Genomic DNA, 18373 nt, shown 5'->3' on the forward strand with positions numbered 1-18373 from the left:
GAGAGTTTCCTTGGTTGTGTGTTTGGTATCATTATCTTGCTGACATTTCCACCCTTGTTTCATCTTCATCATCTTGGTAAATGCCAACAGATTTTTTATCAAGAATGTCTCGGTATATTTGTCCATTCATCCTTCCTTTCCTTCAATTATATGAAGTTTGCCAGTGCTTTTTGCTGAATAACATCCCCACACCATTATGTTACTGTCTCCAAACTTCACTGTTGGTATGGCGTTTTTGGGGTTATATGTAGTGGCTTTTGGCCAAACATGGTGTGCATTATGACATCCAAAGAGTTCAAGTTTGGTCTCATCTGACCAGACTATATTCTCCCACAATTTCACAGGCTTGTCTAAATGTTGTAGAGCAAACTTTAAACGTGCTTGAACATGCTTTTTGTTCAACAAGTGTTGCGTGGTGAGCATGCATACCGGCCATATAGGTTTAGTGAATTACTTATGTTTTTATTTTAAACAAATTTACCTGTTGATTCCAGGTCTTTCTGTAGCTTTCCACAAATGATCCTTGGCTCTAGAACAACTCATCTAATATTTTTTTCACTCCTCTGTTTGAAATCTTGCAGGGAGCACCTGGTGATGGCTGATTATGGTGAAATTGCATTCTTTCTACTTCCGGATTATGGCCCCAACAGTGTTCACTGGAACTTTCAGTAGTTTAGAAATTCTTTTGTAACCAATGCCATCAGTATGTTTTGCAGCAATAAGGTTGTAAAGGTCTTGAGACAGCTCACTGGTTTTACCCATCATGAGAGGTTTCTTGTGTGGCACCTTAGTAATGAGACACCTTTTTATAGGCAATCAGTTGACCCAACTGATATTATTTTTCATTAAGTGGCAGGATCGTTTTGTAATTACTGATAGATTTCAGCTGCTGTCATGAGTTTCTTTTTGCACCTCTTATTTCATGCATTCAATACTTTTTTTCTGTGTCATTTATCATTATTACACATAACTCTGCCTGTGTACTTATTTCATCTGCTCTATCTATCTATCTATCTATCTATCTATCTATCTATCTATCTATCTATCTATCTTTCTACTTACCTACAGACTGGCCCACAGTAGAACAGGTAAATCCTATAGTGGACCCCTCTACATTAGCAGTCGTGTGCAGTATACTGTTGATTCACTCCTTATGTCGAACACTCTCTGTGGTATACAGACTAGTAATTATCAATGGTATCTATCTATCTATCTATCTATCTATCTATAGACTAGGACTGGACCATAGGGGAACAGGTGAATTCCCCTGTTGGCCCCACTACATGCATGGTAGTTTGCAATATACTGTTGATTCATTAGGTACAAAAGCAGCATCTTATCATTCTTTTACTGTAACAAACCACCAAGGTTATTATATAGCAGCATAGCTAAATTTGTGGCTGCGGGTATGCAATATTTGCATGTAGGAGAACATTACTGGTGAGCCCTTGCATCCCAGTCCAACGCTGTCTATCTATATCTATTTTTCTACACAGCTGCTAAAGCAACATGTGTGCTGTAATAACACTGGCACTCATAAGAGTTAGGAGCAATAATGGAGAACTTTCTTTTGGCGTTACTCTGCATTATTTCATAAAGGGCATTTACAGTATTTCATACATACATATGCTTCAGTGTTTAGAAAATCCACAGTACAGCGATTAGAAAAAATCAGCACTATAATATATTATGTTACAACTTACAAGCTGAAGAAAACTACAGATCCCTGGCCATGTAACAGTCACATTATATTTCTGAAAGCAGCCTTAGGGAAACATTTTTGTAACTATGTTCTGTAGTAAAAACAAAGAAAATAAACTATGTGACATGTTCTCCCATGTTATCCCCGTTGCAGCAAGTCATGTAAGAGACAGTTAAACAGATAAAGCATTTAGTTACAAAATAATTGTGCAAGAATTAAATGTACAGTTTTTTGACTCTACTATAATTTTGGATTTGTCTTATGGGAGATTCCGGTTCTGATTAATTAATTAATTAATTAATTAATTGATTTCTTTTCATAGCCTCCTGCAACATTTGGTAAACAGTGAAACATTGCTTTGACTTTCTGCAACTTTATGTCATTCATCTCATATGTAGGGAGTCCTGATGCTGAGTAGTGTTAATAATAATAACCTTTTATTTATATAGTGCCAACATATTCCACAGCGCTTTACAATTCACAGACATTATGGGTACTGTCCCCATTGGGGCTCACAATCTAAATTCTCTATCAGTATGTCTTTGGAGTTTGGGGGGAAACCAGAGAACCCGGAGTAAACCCACACAAACACAGGGAGAACATACAAACTCCTTGCAGATGTTCCCATGGTGGGATTTAAACCCAGGACCCAGCGCTGCAAAGCAACAGTGCTAACCACTGAGCCACCGTGCTGCCCAAGTGCTCTGTCACAGTGCTTATCATTGAACTAAGTTGGTGTTTTATGGAATTATGTATACAGCACTGTGCAAAAGTCTAAGGCAGGTGTGAAAAAAAATGCTACACAGTAAGAATGCTTTAAAAATAGAAGCATTAATTTTAGTGCTTTTAATAATTAATATATTTTTTTATCAATTTAAAAAATGCAAAGTGATAGAACAAAAGAGAAATCAAAATCATATCAATATTTGTTGTGACTGTCCTTTGCCAGCATCATAGTATAAATTCTTCTAGGTACTGTGGTAAAGCGACTTGCTCGGCTCACCGGAGGCAGACACAGGACACACGGTTCGGGTAAAACTTCCTGCGGGTTTATTATGCGGCATAAACTCCAGCAGCATTCCATAAAAAATAAACAGGCCCTCTCGGGGTTAATGGGAAAACAAAAGAGAAAGTATAACAGAGTCTATTAGCAAGCAAGGCTCCGCCTGCTGCAGGTAGCACAGTGAAGTCTTTAGCAAGACCAGTCCTCCAGTGTTGCTCTCTGGCTTCAGCCCAACACAGCCTGGAGACTTCCCTCTCCAGGCCACACACTACACAGAGCAAACTACTGACTGAGTATTTAACCCTGCTCAGCCACACCCTGAGGTGAAGTAGTGTGAATGGCTCCTTACCCTCTTTTCCATTCCCATAAAACCACACCCTTTAAGAGAGTTAACCCCCAGCATATAACATGCTGGCAGAAATTTAGTAGGTTTCAGTTCACACAGAAGAGCAACCTGAGTGACACATACCTCCTCTTCAATATCGTACCAGTGACTCTGTCACATCCCCCCCCCTCTGCCCAAAGCAGGGGCTTTGGGCTCCTTCCGATACCAGACAGGGAATCCTAGAGAGGGCATCAGCGTTTCCGGGCCTATGCTCCACGTGAAAGTTAAAAGTCCTGAAGATCAAGGAGCCATCTAGTTACCCTGGCATTTTTACCCCTCTTTTCCCTCAACCATCTCAAAGTGGCATGGTCTGACACCAACTTAAACTTCTGGCTTAGTAGGTAATATCTTAGAGTATCTACAGCCCACTTTATGGCTAAACACTCTTTTTCCACTATTGCGTAGTTCTTCTCGCAGGATGAAAGTTTCCGGCTCAGGTAGAGAATGGGATGTTCTTCCCCATTTATCTCTTGAGAGAATACGGCTCCTAGACCAACCTCTGAAGTATCTGTCTGGACCACAAACTCATTCTTAAAATCTAGTGCGACCAGGACCGGCTGATTAAACAGTGCTAGTTTCAACTGTTGAAACGCGGTCTATCTTTCCTCCGTCCACTTCATCATGGTTGATCTGGTGCCTTTTAGGAGATCTGTCAGTGGCGCCCCATGATGGCAAAATTTGAAATAAACCACCAGTAATATCCCACCATTCCCAGGAATGCTCTTACTTGCTTCTTGGAGAGTGGTTGCTGCCAGGTCTGGATTGCCTCCACTTTATTGACTAGCAGTTTTATTTTGCCTCTCCCGATGACATAGTCCAAGTACTTGGCCTCCTCTTTTCCGACGGCACATTTTCTCGGATTTATGGTAAATCCCGGCTTCCTTAGAGCATCCAGAACGGCCTGTAATTTAGGTGGATGACTAGCCCAGTCTGGGCTAAAGACTACGATGTCGTCAAAGTAGGCTGCGGCATACATCTTATGTTGGGCTAGGATCCAATCCATAGCCCTCTGGAAGGTGGCTGGGGCCCCCTGTAGTCCGGACGGCATCTGAGTGTATTGAAAGCACCCATCAGGTGTCGAGAAAGCCGTCTTCTCCTTGGCCATCTGGGACATGGGGATCTGCCAATAGCCCTTTGTCAGGTCAAGAGTGGTGATGTACCTCGCCAGTCCAAGACTCTCGATGAGTTCATCGACGTGGGGCATCGGGTACGCGTCACACTTGGACACCTCATTCAGCCGGCGGTAGTCATTACAAAACCTCCACTCTTCATTGGGTTTTGGCACAAGGATGATATGGCTCGAACACCCACTCTTTGACTCTTCTATCACCCTGAGGTCTAACATCCTCTTCACCTCTACCGAGATCACCTCCCGGCGTGCTTCCGGAATCCGGTACAGCTTCAGATTCACTCTTACATGGGGCTCTGTTAGCACGCCATGCTCTACCACCTGAGTATGCCCCGGCAACTCTGAGAACAGCTCCCGATTCCACTGTAGTTGTTCTCGACACTGTTGCTTCTGGGCCGGCGATAGAGTCTCTGCTATAGTGACCTCCTCCACCTTGCCTTCGGGAGCGGCTCCCAGGCAAGAGTTTCCACAGGTTCCCGGTCCCGCCACGGCATGAGCAAGTTCACATGGTATACTTGGTGTGGCTTTCTTCGGCCAGGCTAGTGGACTTTGTAATTAACTTCGCTGACTTTCTCCATCACCTCATACTGACCTTGCCATTTGGCCAGGAACTTGCTCTCGATGATGGGGATTAGCACCAAAACTTGGTCCCCGGGCTGAAACTGCCTCAGCCTCGCCGATCGGTTATAGACCCTTGCCTGGGCTTTCTGCTCCTGGAGGAGGTGCGCCTTCACGATCGGCATCACTTTTGCTATTCTTTCCTGCATTTGGAAGACATGTTCAATGATGCTCCGGTGTGGCGTAACCTCAGCTTCCCAGGTGTCCTTAGCGATGTCCAGGAGTCCTCGCGGATGTGGTCCATACAGCTGCTCAAATGGAGAAGAGCCGGTAGAGGCTTGTGGGACCTCCCTTACTAAGAAGAGCAGGAATGGCAGCAGATAGTCCCAGAGACTTCCCTCTCCAGGCCACACACTACACAGAGCAAACTACTGACTGAGTATTTAACCCTGCTCAGCCAGACCCTGAGGGGAGGTAAGTGAATGGCCTCCCACCCTCTAATCATTTCCATAAAACCACTCCCTTTGAGAGTTAACCCCCAGCATATAATATGCTGGCAGAAATTTAGCAGGTTTCAGTTCACACAGGAGAGCAACCCGAGTGACCCATACCTCCCCTCATACAGTACAGACCAAAAGTTTAGACACACCTTCTCATTTAAAGATTTTTCTGTATTTTCATGACTATGAAAATTGTACATTCACACTGAAGGCATCAAAACTATGAATTATCACATCTGGAATTATATACTTAACAAAAAAGTGTGAAACAACTGAAAATCTGTCTTATATTCTAGGTTCTTCAAAGTAGTCACCTTTTGCTTTGATGACTGCTTTGCATACTCTTGGCATTCTCTTGATGAGCTTCAAGAGGTAGTCACCGGAAATGGTCTTCCAACAATCTTGAAGGAGTTCCCAGAGATGCTTAGCACTTGTTGGCCCTTTTGCCTTCACTCTGCGGTCCAGCTCACCCCAAACCATCTCGATTGGGTTCAGGTCTGGTGACTGTGGAGGCCAGGTCATCTGGCGTAGCACCCCATCACTCTCCTTCTTGGTGAAATAGCCCTTACACAGCCTGGAGGTGTGTTTGGGGTCATTGTCCTGTTGAAAAATAAATGATGGTCCAACTAAATGCAAACCGGATGGAATAGCATGCCGCTGCAAGATGCTGTGGCAGCCATGCTGGTTCAGTATGCCTTCAATTTTGAATAAATCCCCAACAGTGTCACCAGCAAAGCACCCCCACACCATCACACCTCTTCCTCCATGCTTCACGGTGCGAACCAGACATGTAGAGTCCATCCGTTCACCTTTTCTGCATCGCACAAAGACACGGTTGTTGGAACCAAAGATCTCAAATTTGGACTGATCAGACCAAAGCACAGATTTCCACTGGTCTAATGTCCATTCCTTGTGTTCTTTAGCCCAAGCAAGTCTCTTCTGCTTGTTGCCTGTCCTTAGCAGTGGTTTCCTAGCAGCTATTTTACCATGAAGGCCTGCTGCACAAAGTCTCCTCTTAACAGTTGTTGAAGAGATGTGTCTGCTGCTAGAACTCTGTGTGGCATTGACCTGGTCTCTAATCTGAGCTGCTGTTAACCTGCGATTTCTGAGGCTGGTGACTCGGATAAACTTATCCTCAGAAGCAGAGGTGACTCTTGGTCTTCCTTCCTTCCAACCACCGTGTCTTTGTGCGACGCAGAAAAGGTGAACGGATGGACTCTACATGCCTAGTTCCCACCGTGAAGCATGGAGGAGGAGGTGTGATGGTGTGGGGGTGCTTTGCTGGTGACACTGTTGTGGATTTATTCAAAATTGAAGGCATACTAAACCAACATGGCTACCACAGCATCTTGCAGCGGCATGCTATTCCATCCAGTTTGCGTTTAGTTGGACCATCATTTATTTTTCAACAGGACAATGACCCCAAACACACCTCCAGGCTGTGTAAGGGCTATTTGACCAAGAAGGAGAGTGATGGGGTGCTACGCCAGATTACCTGGCCTCCACAGTCACCAGACCTGAACCCAATCGAGATGGTTTGGGATGAGCTGGACCACAGAGTGGGGGCAAAAGGGTCAACAAGTGCTAAGCGTCTCTGGGAACTCCTTCAAGATTGTTGGAAGACCATTTCCGGTAACTACTTCTTGAAGCTCATCAAGAGAATGCCAAGAGTGTGCAAAGCAGTCATCAAAGCAAAAGGTGGCTACTTCGAAGAACCTAGAATATAAGACATATTTTCAGTTGTTTCACACTTTTTTGTTAAGTATATAATTCCACATGTGTTAATTCATAGTTCTGATGCCTTCAGTGTGAATGTACAATTTTCATAGTCATGAAAATACAGAAAAATCTTTAAATGTGAAGGTGTGTCCAAACTTTTGGTCTGTACTGTATATCAGATGGAGCAATGCTGGCGCTGTTGATAGTTGTGCCCATCAGGCAGGCATCTATGGTTGAGCAGCCGCGGCTGCATGTGTCACGGCTGTTAGACATCTGCGACACATGCAGGGATTGCCTAACAAACAAGAAAAATTACAGACCTCTCCATTCTTTGTAGGTGGGAAAACTTGTAAAATCAAAAGTGTATCAAATACTTATTTTCCCCACTGTATATATATAATTCTGCCGGGGTATGTAAACTTTTGAGCACAACTCAAATATATATGTTTATATATACAGTTATATGAAAAAGTTTGGGCACCCCTATTAATCTTAAGCTTAATGTTTTATAAAAATTGGTGTTTTGGCAACAGCTATTTCAGTTTGATATATGTAATAACTGTTGGACACAGTAATGTTTCTGCCTTGAAATGAGGTTTATTGTACTAACAGAAAATGTGCAATCTGCATACAAACAAAATTTGACAAGTGCATAAGTATGGGCACCTCACCAGAAAAGTGACATTAATAGTTAGTAGATCCTCCTTTTGCAAAAATAACAGCCTCTAGTCGCTTCCTGTAGCTTTTAATGATTTCCTGGATCCTGGATGAAGGCATTTTTGACCATTCCTCTTTACAAAACAATTCCAGTTCAGTTAAGTTTGATGGTCGCCGAGCATGGACAGCTCTCTTCAAATGATTCCACAGATGTTCAATGATATTCAGGTCTGGGGACTCGGATGGCCATTCCAGAACATTGCAATTGTTCCTCTGCATGAATGCCTGAGTAGATTTGGAGCGGTGTTTTGGATCATTGTCTTGCTGAAAGATCCATCTCCTGCGTAACTTCAACTTTGTCACTGATTCTTGAACATTATTGTCAAGAATCTTCTGATACTGAGTGGAATCCATGCGTCCCTCAACTTTAACAAGATTCCCAAAGCATGATGGAACCTCCACCAAATTTTACTGTGGGTAGCAAGTGTTTTTCTTGGAATGCTGTGTTTTTTTGCTGCCATGCACAACGCCTTTTTGTATGACCAAACAACTCAATCTTGGTTTCATCAGTTCACAGGACCTTCTTCCAAAAAGAAATAGGCTTCTCCAAATGTGCTTTTGCATAACTCAGCCGACTCTTTGTGGCGTGCTTGCAGAAATGGCTTCTTTCGCATCACTCTCCCATACAGCTTCTCCTTGCGCAAATTGCGTTGTATAGTTGACCGATGCACAGTGACACCATCTGCAGCAAGTTTATGCTGCAGCTCTCTGGAGGTGGTCTGAGGATTGTCCTTGACTGATCTCACCATTCTTCTTCTCTGCCTTTCTGATGTTTTTCTTGGCCTGCCACTTCTGGCCTTAACAAGAACTGTCCCTGTGTTCTTCCATTTCCTTACTATGTTCCTCACAGTGGAAACTGACAGGTTAAATCTCTGAGACAGCTTTTTGTATCCTTCCCCTGAACAACTATGTTGAATAATCTTTGTTTTCAGATCATTTGACAGTTGTTTTGAGGAGCCCATGATGACACTCTTCAGAGGAGATTCAAACAGGAGAACAACTTGCAAGTGGCCACTTTAAGTAGCTGTTCTCATGATTGCATACACCTGGCTATGAAGTTCAAAGCTCAATGAGGTTACAAAACCAAAAAAAGTGCTTTAATAAGTCAGTAAAAAGTAGGTAGGAGTATTTAAAACAAGAAAATGATAAGGTTGCCCATACTTATGCACCTGTCAAATTTTGTTTGAACGCAGATTGCACCTTTTCTGTTATTACAATAAACCTCATTTCAAGGCAGAAACATTACTGTGTGCAACAGTTATTACATATATCAAACTGAAATAGCTGTTGCAAAAACACCAATTTTTATAAAACATTAAGCTTAAGATTAATAGAGGTGCCCAAACTTTTTCATATAACTGTATATACAGTTGTGCTCAAAAGTTTACATACTGCCGGGGTACACTACAACTACACCTTGACTTACCTTTTCCAGGTGAACACTCTTTAGAAACACCCTACTTTTAACCACTACTACAGGCAATTTTTTCACTCTGTATGTTTTAATTTTAGCTTACCATTTATTTTACCAACTAACCAGTCATCCATCGCTGAACACCCCCTTCACATCTACCAGGTAATGCTAACCAACCAATCGACAATTCACTCTACTTATTTCTACAACCAGTAAGCCTACCCTTGTTTCTCTCTTTTTCACCAGGGAAGGACCTACTAATGGTTTGAATCAGGCACCTCATTGATCAAATCACTCTGTCAACCTCCACCCTGAGAGCTATCTTCTCCCTCCAAGCACCAGCATCCTAATATATATTTTTTATAAGTACTTTTTATTCCTTAATTTTATTAAATAAATATCACTTTTTATTCTATCCAATTTTATTTCATCCTTGGTCAACTAGAACAGCGCAAATTAACTTTCTTTGTTTAACCTGTATCATCCCTGGCGGCAAGCTGGCATGGCTTACCATCTCCCACCATGCAAGACCGCCAACTTACCTACCAGTCCAGGCTGCACACTATGGTCCTCTACCTGCTGTGTGCATGTCTCTTGTCTGCTGGCTTAGGGCGGCGGCACTGGCACTTCGTGATTCTTAAAGTTACAGTGTGTGCAGTCCTAATGTGTCCCCAGCCTATTGCTGTGAGTCACTGGATACTTAAAAATCCTCCACCCAGTGGGAGGTGCCTGAGCAACACTTTCTTTCAGTGTGTTCTGTGCAACTGTGAGTTGCCAGGTCCTGTCCTGAACCTAGTCTGTTTCCGCATCCCTGTGGGCTGAGTACCCAGGCTCGTTACTGTATCTCGTTCCTGTGTCAGTTCCTCTCTGAACTGTGTCCTAGCCTGTTACCTGTTTGTCTCTATGTCCGATCCTTCCCTTTTCCTGCAGTGTCTGAACCAGTACCTAACTCCTACTCGTTGTCTCTGTACTTCTGTTTGAGTTTTGTGTCCACTCGCTACTTCATAGCAAGTACCTTGTGTGTATCTGGTTCTGTTTGTCCCGTTTCCCTGCCTCCATATCTACCTCCTGTGTTCTAGCTATCTTCCGGTGTTTCCCTGTCTGTTCCATGTTAACAGAGCCCTGTCCTGTCTGCCCGCACCTGTTGCTCTGCTCTGCCCTGCTCTGCTTGTCCTCTGCACCTGCGGCTCTGCTCTGCCCTACTCCACTTGTCCTCCGCACCTGCGGCTCTACTCTGCCCTGCTCCGCTTGTCCTCAGCACCTGCGGCTCTGCTCTGCCAGCTCCACTTGTTCTCCGCACCTGCGGCTCTGCTCTGCCCTGCTCCGCTTGTCCTCCGCACCTGCAGCTCTGCTCCGCTTGTCCTCCGCACCTGTGGCTCTGCTCTGCCCTGCTCCCCTTGTCCTCCGCACCTGCGGCTCTGCTCTGCCCTGCTCCGCTTGTCCTCCGCACCTGCGGCTCTGCTCTGCCCTGCTCCGCTTGTCCTCCGCACCTGCTGCTCTGTTCCTGTATCCCAGTCTGTACTGGTCCCTATCCAGCCTGTTTACCTACCTTCCAGTACCCGCCTGTCTGTATACCAGCCGTGCCTGCCAGTACCCGCCATTCTGCATAACAGCCAAACCTGCCCGTTCCTGCATTTCCCGATGTGGGTCAACAGCTGTGTGACCGGGGTCCGACCTGGAGTAGCAACTGGGCCACCTCCCTCGTCCCTCCTCAGACCACGGAGTCGATTAAGCCGCCGTGCGTCCGTGGTCGGATCTGGCGAGGCCCCTAATCATGCCCCTCCAGGCACTCCTCGGTTCGTGGCCCAGTGGGACCACTAACCACGCTCATGCCAAACAATCTGGGTGTGAGTGTAACATAACCCCTCCTCATTGGCAACCCTGTGGTAATTGTCTTGTTCACAGCAGGTCTAACCGACCGACCTACCAGTGCCACTATAAATACTTGATAAAATTTTCAAAACGTGTGTATTTATTCCATATTGAGTATAAGCGGCATGTGCAGAAATACAGGCACTTACACACCTTGGAATCTACAGTGTCTTGAAAAAGTATTCATACCCCCCTGAATTTATGTATTTTATTCGGATTTTATGTGATATACCAACAAAGTAGCAAGTATTTGTGAAATGTAAAGGAAATGATACATGGTTTTCTAGTTATTTTAAAAATATAAATCTTAAAATTGTGAGCTGCATTTGTATTCAGCCCCCTGTCATCTAATACCCCTAAATATAATCCCGAGTGACCAATTGCCTCCAGAAGTCACAAAATTAGTAAATTGAGTCCAACTGGGTGTAATTTATTCTCAGTATAAGTACTGCTGTTCTGCGAATTCCTCAGAGGTTTGTTTGAGAACATTAGGTATCAAGCCACATAATAAAAAGCAAGGAACACACCAGACAAGTTAGGGATAAAGTTAAAGAGAAAAATAAAGCAGGGTTAGATTAAAAAAATATAGCTGAAGCTCTGAACATCTCATGGAGCACTTTTCAATCCATCATTGAAGTATGACACAAATGCAACACTAACAAGACATGGCTGTCCTTCTAAACTGACATCCCAAGCAAGGAGAGCACTAATTAGAGAAGCAGCCTAAAGGTCCATGGTCACTCAGGAAGAGTTGCAGAGATCCAAAGCTCAGGTGGGAGAATTAGTTTGTATTCTCCACAAATTTGGCCTTTATGGAAGAGTGGTAAGAAGAAAAGCATTTTTGAAAACAAGCCATAAGAAGTTCCATTTGCAGTTTGCGAAAAGCCAAGTAGGGGACACAGCTAGCATGTGGAAGAAGGTGCTCTGGTCTAATCAGACCAAAGTAGAACTTTTTGGGCTAAATATAAAATGCGATGTGTGGCGGAAAACTAAAACTGTACAGCACCCTGAAAATACCATCCTCACCATTAAACATGGTGGTGTTAGCATCAGGCTGTAGTGATGATTTTCTTCAGCAGGAACAGGGATGGTGGTCAGAGTTGATGGGAAGGTGGATCTAAATGCATGGCAATCCTGGAGGAAAACCTGTTAGAGGCTGCAGCAACTTCAGACTGGGGCACAGGTTCATCTTCCAGCAGGACAATGACCTTAAACATACCGCCAGTGCTACAATGGAATGGTTTAGATCAAAGCATATTCATTTGTGTGAATGGCCGAGTCGCAGTCCAGACCTAAATCCTATTGAGAATCTGTGGTAACACTTGAAAATTGCTGTTCACAGTCGCTCTTCATCCAATCTAACTGAGCTTGTGCTAGTTTGCAAACAATGGGCAGAAATTTCAGCCTCTAGATGTGCAAAGCTGGTAGACATGTACCCCAAAAGACTTGCAGTGAAAGGTTATCCAACGTATTGAATCAAGATGGCTGAATACAAATGCACGCAACAATTTTCAGATTTATATTTTTAAAATAATTATAAAACCATGTATCATTTGCTTTACTCTTCACACATACTTGCTACTTTGTGTTGGTATATCACATAAAATCCCAATAAAATACATTTAAATTTCTGGGTGTAACGTGAAAAAACTCTGGAAAAGTACATGGGGGTATGAATACTTTTTCAAAGAACTGTATCAGTGATTTTAGTAATGGTTGTCTGGGGTATTTTCTGCAATGCTGAAGCTACCTAGTCACGGAAATCATCATGATCTTTGCTATTGCCTACCAATGACGTCCCAGATGTGCTCAATGAGACATAAGTCTGGAGCTGCTGCAAATCATTGTAATACATTTAGGCCACTCACAATAGTATAAGCAACATCTCCTGGGACACTTTGGAGATATGGCCATACCATTGGTTCCACCACCAAATCAATGTAAGATTTAGCTGCTAGTGTATCTGGAATAAAAACTAGAGGGGTCAGGCTACTGTTAAATATGCCACCCCACACCATAATCCCAGGAGTTGGACTGGTGTTATATTCCCTAATTAAGGCCTCTTCAAGACATTGCCCACATGGTCTACAAACCAATCTTTTGTCCAAGACAAAATTGCACTCATTGCTGAAGGGGATAAACCATCATTACAGTCTCAATTTCTCCATTACAGCCTCTGATCTCCATCTGGAGACCATGTGGGCAAGGCCATGAAGAGGCACTGCGCATGCGTACTTAATCCTGAATAAATAAACATGTTTTGTAAATTATTGTTTCCATTTTTTCAGCATTTTCATATCATTAACAAGTTTATTGATCCTTTAATTTCCCTAATTCCATGACTTTTCTTTCTTGGTGCTATAGCTATCCATTTATCTATATACACACAGGCTACACCAGGAATTTCAGGCCCCCATACTGGCAAAATTTTCGGCCCCCTTTAGACTTCGTCCGGGCTCCACCCCAGCTCCACCTCCTCCTCTAGAGCCTTCCACAGTCCCACAGCCCACTCTTGGAAAAACTCCACTTTTACACCTTGTCCTCACCAATCACACGTTACCAGTTTCCATCGAATACCATATCACATATGTTACACGCACGCCGCTAGGATCCTATAGGGGCAAGACAGGTTACATGAATTCTCAGGAATCCTGGGGAAATCGTTACTCAGGGCGACCATAGACTATGTGCTGCAGCTTATCGCAGGCACACAGGGGTATTGACCCTCAGGCACAGACATGTAGATTGTTTCACTTGCTGACCAGACACACTTGACAAGAGTTCTCATAAACGGTAGAACAGTAGCATTTAATAAGAAGCCGCACTGCCAGTGCCAGTTAAGTCTTATGAGCAACAGGCTCCAGTGACAAACAGTACAGTTTCCTTAGCAGCACAGCAGTTCACAGTCTTCTCAGTAGTACAGGACAGCACTGTTCTAATGCAAAGGCACATTAATGAACACAGCATTCTTTACAGCACAGTGAGATGGAGGAGGGGGGGGTTTGCTGAGGGAGATGATCCCTGTGACACCACTTCTTACAGTCCTTATCTTTCTGCTTGACAATACTCTGCACTGCTAGATCAGGAACTCTACCTGACCTGTGCTTAGCTTCATTCCTGACTTGAATCCTTTTCACTTGCAGGGGCACTTTTGTCAGATGCAGAACACACACACCACCTTTCTCTTCACCTCCAGACAGACAGTAAACAACTTTCCCACAATCCCCCTGGGGCTCTGCTAAAACACTCCCCTTCTCCTGTGACTGTGTTAACCCCTCTAGTTGCTGGATGCTTCTGGAGCACAACACTTCCTGTCTCATGTGCTTGTGTTACTTCTAATAGTTGCGGAATTCATTTAAAGCAATAGCACTACTTCTGCATGTCACACTCTGCAACAGCACTACTTCTGCATGTCACACATACATAGCCATCAGCTTTTGTTTTGGCCAAAATATTTTTAAGCCTGCCACCACGACAAGGTAGACTCTTTTGACAGAGCCCTACAATACTCTGACCCATTGAAAATTTCTTAAAATATCCAAGTCTTTTTAGGTATATTTTTATATATTTTTGTTTGTTTAAGAGAACGTGTCACATACATTTTTTAAAATGACCAATAATGCCACATACAAGGGACAAATACCATCACACCATGGCTGGATTACATAATACCACCACATAGTAACTGAATAATGCCACATAGAAAGAACAAATACCGCCACACCATGACCAGACCACATATTACCACCACATAGTGACCGAATAATACCACATACAAGGAACAAATACCAACACACCATGACCACACCACATATTACCACCCCATAGTGACAGAATAATACCACATACAAGAGGTAAATACCACTACATCATGACCTGACCACATATTATCACCACATATTGACCTAATAATACCACACACAAGGAACAAATACCAGATCACATATTACCACCACATAGTGATCAGATAATACCACATACAAGGAACAAATACTGCCACACCATGACCAGACCACTTATTACCACCACATAGTGACTGAATAATACCACATACAAGGGACAAACACCGTTATACCATGGCTGGACCACATATTACCACCAGATAGTGACTAAATAATACCACATAGAAGGAAAAAATGCCATCATACCATGACCAGACCACATATTATCACCACATAGTGACCGAATAATACCACATACAGTACAAGGAACAAATACGACCACACCATGTCCACCACATAGTGACCTTATTAATAGTGACCTTACCAATATCACATAGTAACATTAATAAAAAAAACTCAATACTAATATTACCATAAGTGCCATTATACACAGGAGCTCTGTAAATAGTATACAGTGTATAGTGTCAGTGTACAGGTAATACAGTGATCACCAGTGACATTATACACAAAAGCTCTGTATATAGTATACAGTGTATAGTTTAAGTGTACAGGTAACACACTGACTCCCCAGTGACGTCTCTAGTTGAAGTCCTTCATCTTCACTTTTCTTCTTCATCCAGCGCAGACTGCCATCACTTCTTTCAGCCAGGACTTTGCAGAATATATAATTAAGTTATCTATAGCTGATCACTTCCAGAGCAGATTCCCCACTTTTTCTCTAACTTCTACACTATGCCAGATGAAAAAAACAGCAACATAGTGCCACCCTAACAGTAACAGGACCCCCCCCCATTGAAAACAGTATCCTCAAAAATAAAATACATCACAGCAGTAATAATATCCCTTAATTAACCCCTACAGTAATAATGTCCCACATCCTGGACCCTTCCTGTAATAATGTCCCACATCCTGGTCCCTTACGGTAATAATGTCCCACATCCTGGCCCCCCTGTGTGTCTTATTCCTGGCCCCTATGTGTCTCATTCCCGGCCCCCATGTATCTCATTCCTGGCCCCCATGTGTCTCATTTCAGGGTCTCATGTGTCTCATTTCTGGCCCCCATTTGTCTCATTTCTGGGCCCCATGTGTCTAATTTCTGGCCCTCATACATCGGTTTCCCATAAATTCCCCATAAGTTTATTCTTACCCGGCCGTGGTCCAGCAGTGTCTTCTTCCTTGTTGATATGCGGCGCGGACGCATCTGCGCATAACAGTGACGTAATATGCCATCGACGTGCATGCCGACGTCAGCTGCCGGCCTCTGATTGCCTGGTGGCTGTTAATTATTACCGTGCAGGAAGTTGAATACTGAACCGGCCTAACCCACCCATGCCCCTGGGGCCTGTTGAGCAGAAACAAAAGAGGGGGGCCTGGACTGGGTGAGACACACTGGCCCTCCCTCTTTGCTTTTGCTCACCGGGCCCCATACACCAGTAAGGGTAGTAATGTCCTGATGGAAGCCCTGAATACACACTGATTATGTAACTTTCCCCCATGCACAATCATGTGCCTAAGTCCTCGCTGGCCCTGGACTTAACCTGACTAGTGAGCAGGCCAGCTAGAAACTAGTGTCACCACTGCAATAGGACAACATGAGGAAGGTAAGACAAACAATGGGAAGATAACACAAAATACACTTAGCTTTCCAACAGGAAACCTAACCACTGCCACTGCAATGAACACCAGAGCTTCTCCAGAGACTGGCTCCTTCAAAGATGTCAGCATAGAATGAACTGTAATCGGCGGTCAGCTGATGGATCATGTGGCTATTTAAAGGGAGATGGGAGTGGCACCAACCAACCAGCATCAGCTGACCATCCTCAAAAGGCTGCCAGCAAGAGACTAAGATTAACTCTTGCTGGACCAAAAGGAAAAAACTACATTTAAATTACAGCACACCCAGAGCAGCAACAAATCCCCAAATTATTTGTAACAGTACCCCCCTTTCTATGAGGGGCATCCGGACCCTCAAGACCGGACTTGCCTGGAAATTACATACGGCAGGAATACTACGAAACACCAGTATTCACCTCCGTAGACCCTTGGTCCTCAAGGTTACGGCCAATGCAGACCAACGGAGATGGTAATGATGAAGACTCTGGAGGCGCGACAAATCTCCTAAGTGATGACCTGTGGGATACGTTATGGAAATACATTACTGGGGGTAACTCCAACTGGATTGATATGGACCGATCACCCAAGAACCCAGAGTCCTCGAAGTGTACTTCCACCTGATGTCTTTAGTGGACACCCACAAGTACTCATTCACACACAAGTCCGGACCTGAACGTTTATTACCACACGTACGTTTGGAACCAGATGCTGCATGTGGCACCCCTGAGGGTTCAGTCGCCACAGGGGTACTGCACCTCAGAATGAGGTGTGGTATCTCCTCTCCAAGGTAAGGATGGAGCACCACACAGGACCCCAACCACACACTCAACACTACACCACTCCAGTTCTGCAGGGGGCCTAAAAGCACCATAGTGCTGCTCCGTTCCGGAATGGAGGAGTTGGGGGGGAACCAAAGTTAGGGGGAACCAAGTAGTGAGTGAGGGTGGAGGAAGCACTTTACTTTAGCACTTAATAGAATCATATATAACTGGAGGCCATTTTCATAACCGGGTCTTTAGTCGTGGGTCTTTAGGACGGCAGGTCAGCACAAGGCTGCAGCTGCCTCAGGGTCCGCGGTTCCCGGTCTCAGGCCTCGAGACGGGGGATTGGGGCAGAGTAATAATGGGCTCTGTCCCCAGTCAGAGTCCAACCAAGAAGGCCCAGGAGGGGAGCAGAGGAGTTAGGCTCCACAGGCGAAAGGATCTCAGGGGGTGCGGACGGAGCGGAGTCGCCACCTGCATACCTTATTCTGGCCCTGCCAGAGAGACCCTGCAGCAAGAGGGGGTACCGGTCCCCGATTATCTGACTTTGCACTTCACGTCTCTGTCGGAAAAGTCCGGAGGCTTATGTGGATCCCAGGGGGATACGAACGGAGCGGAGTCGCCACCTGTATTCCTTAATTTGAGTTCATCCAGAGGGACCCGGCCTTACGCCAAGTTCTCACCACTAGTAACCAAGAAGGGCACCCAGTCGGTCCGGGAGCTACAAGCTACCCATCAAGGACATCGCAGTACCCGTACGGGACACAGTGGGGGACACAAGGCGGGAGAAGTACAACAGGAGAGGAACACTTTAGAGCGGGGGTCCTGTCAAGCGCTCCTGAACTACCTAGAGTGTGCTGAACCCCACCCTGGCGGCCGCAGCTCGCCATGTGACAGCAGAGAGAAGCTCTGAGCTGAGAAAGCACTACCGTGAGTAAAGACTTGGATGACTTCAAAAACTGCCTCTGTCTGTTCTTTTCTCCGCGGCACTGCACCCGCCAACGCTCTATCCTGCATCCCTTCTCCTATGCTGCCCTGAGGCCCCGCTCCACCTGTGGGGAGCTGCACCCACTAAGCTGCCTGATCACCGGCCTTAG

The sequence above is a fragment of the Phyllobates terribilis genome, unplaced genomic scaffold, assembly GCF_046119375.1.
Source record: "Phyllobates terribilis strain yellow unplaced genomic scaffold, ASM4611937v1 Scaffold_4__5_contigs__length_816908805, whole genome shotgun sequence".
Lineage (NCBI taxonomy): Eukaryota > Metazoa > Chordata > Amphibia > Anura > Dendrobatidae > Phyllobates > Phyllobates terribilis.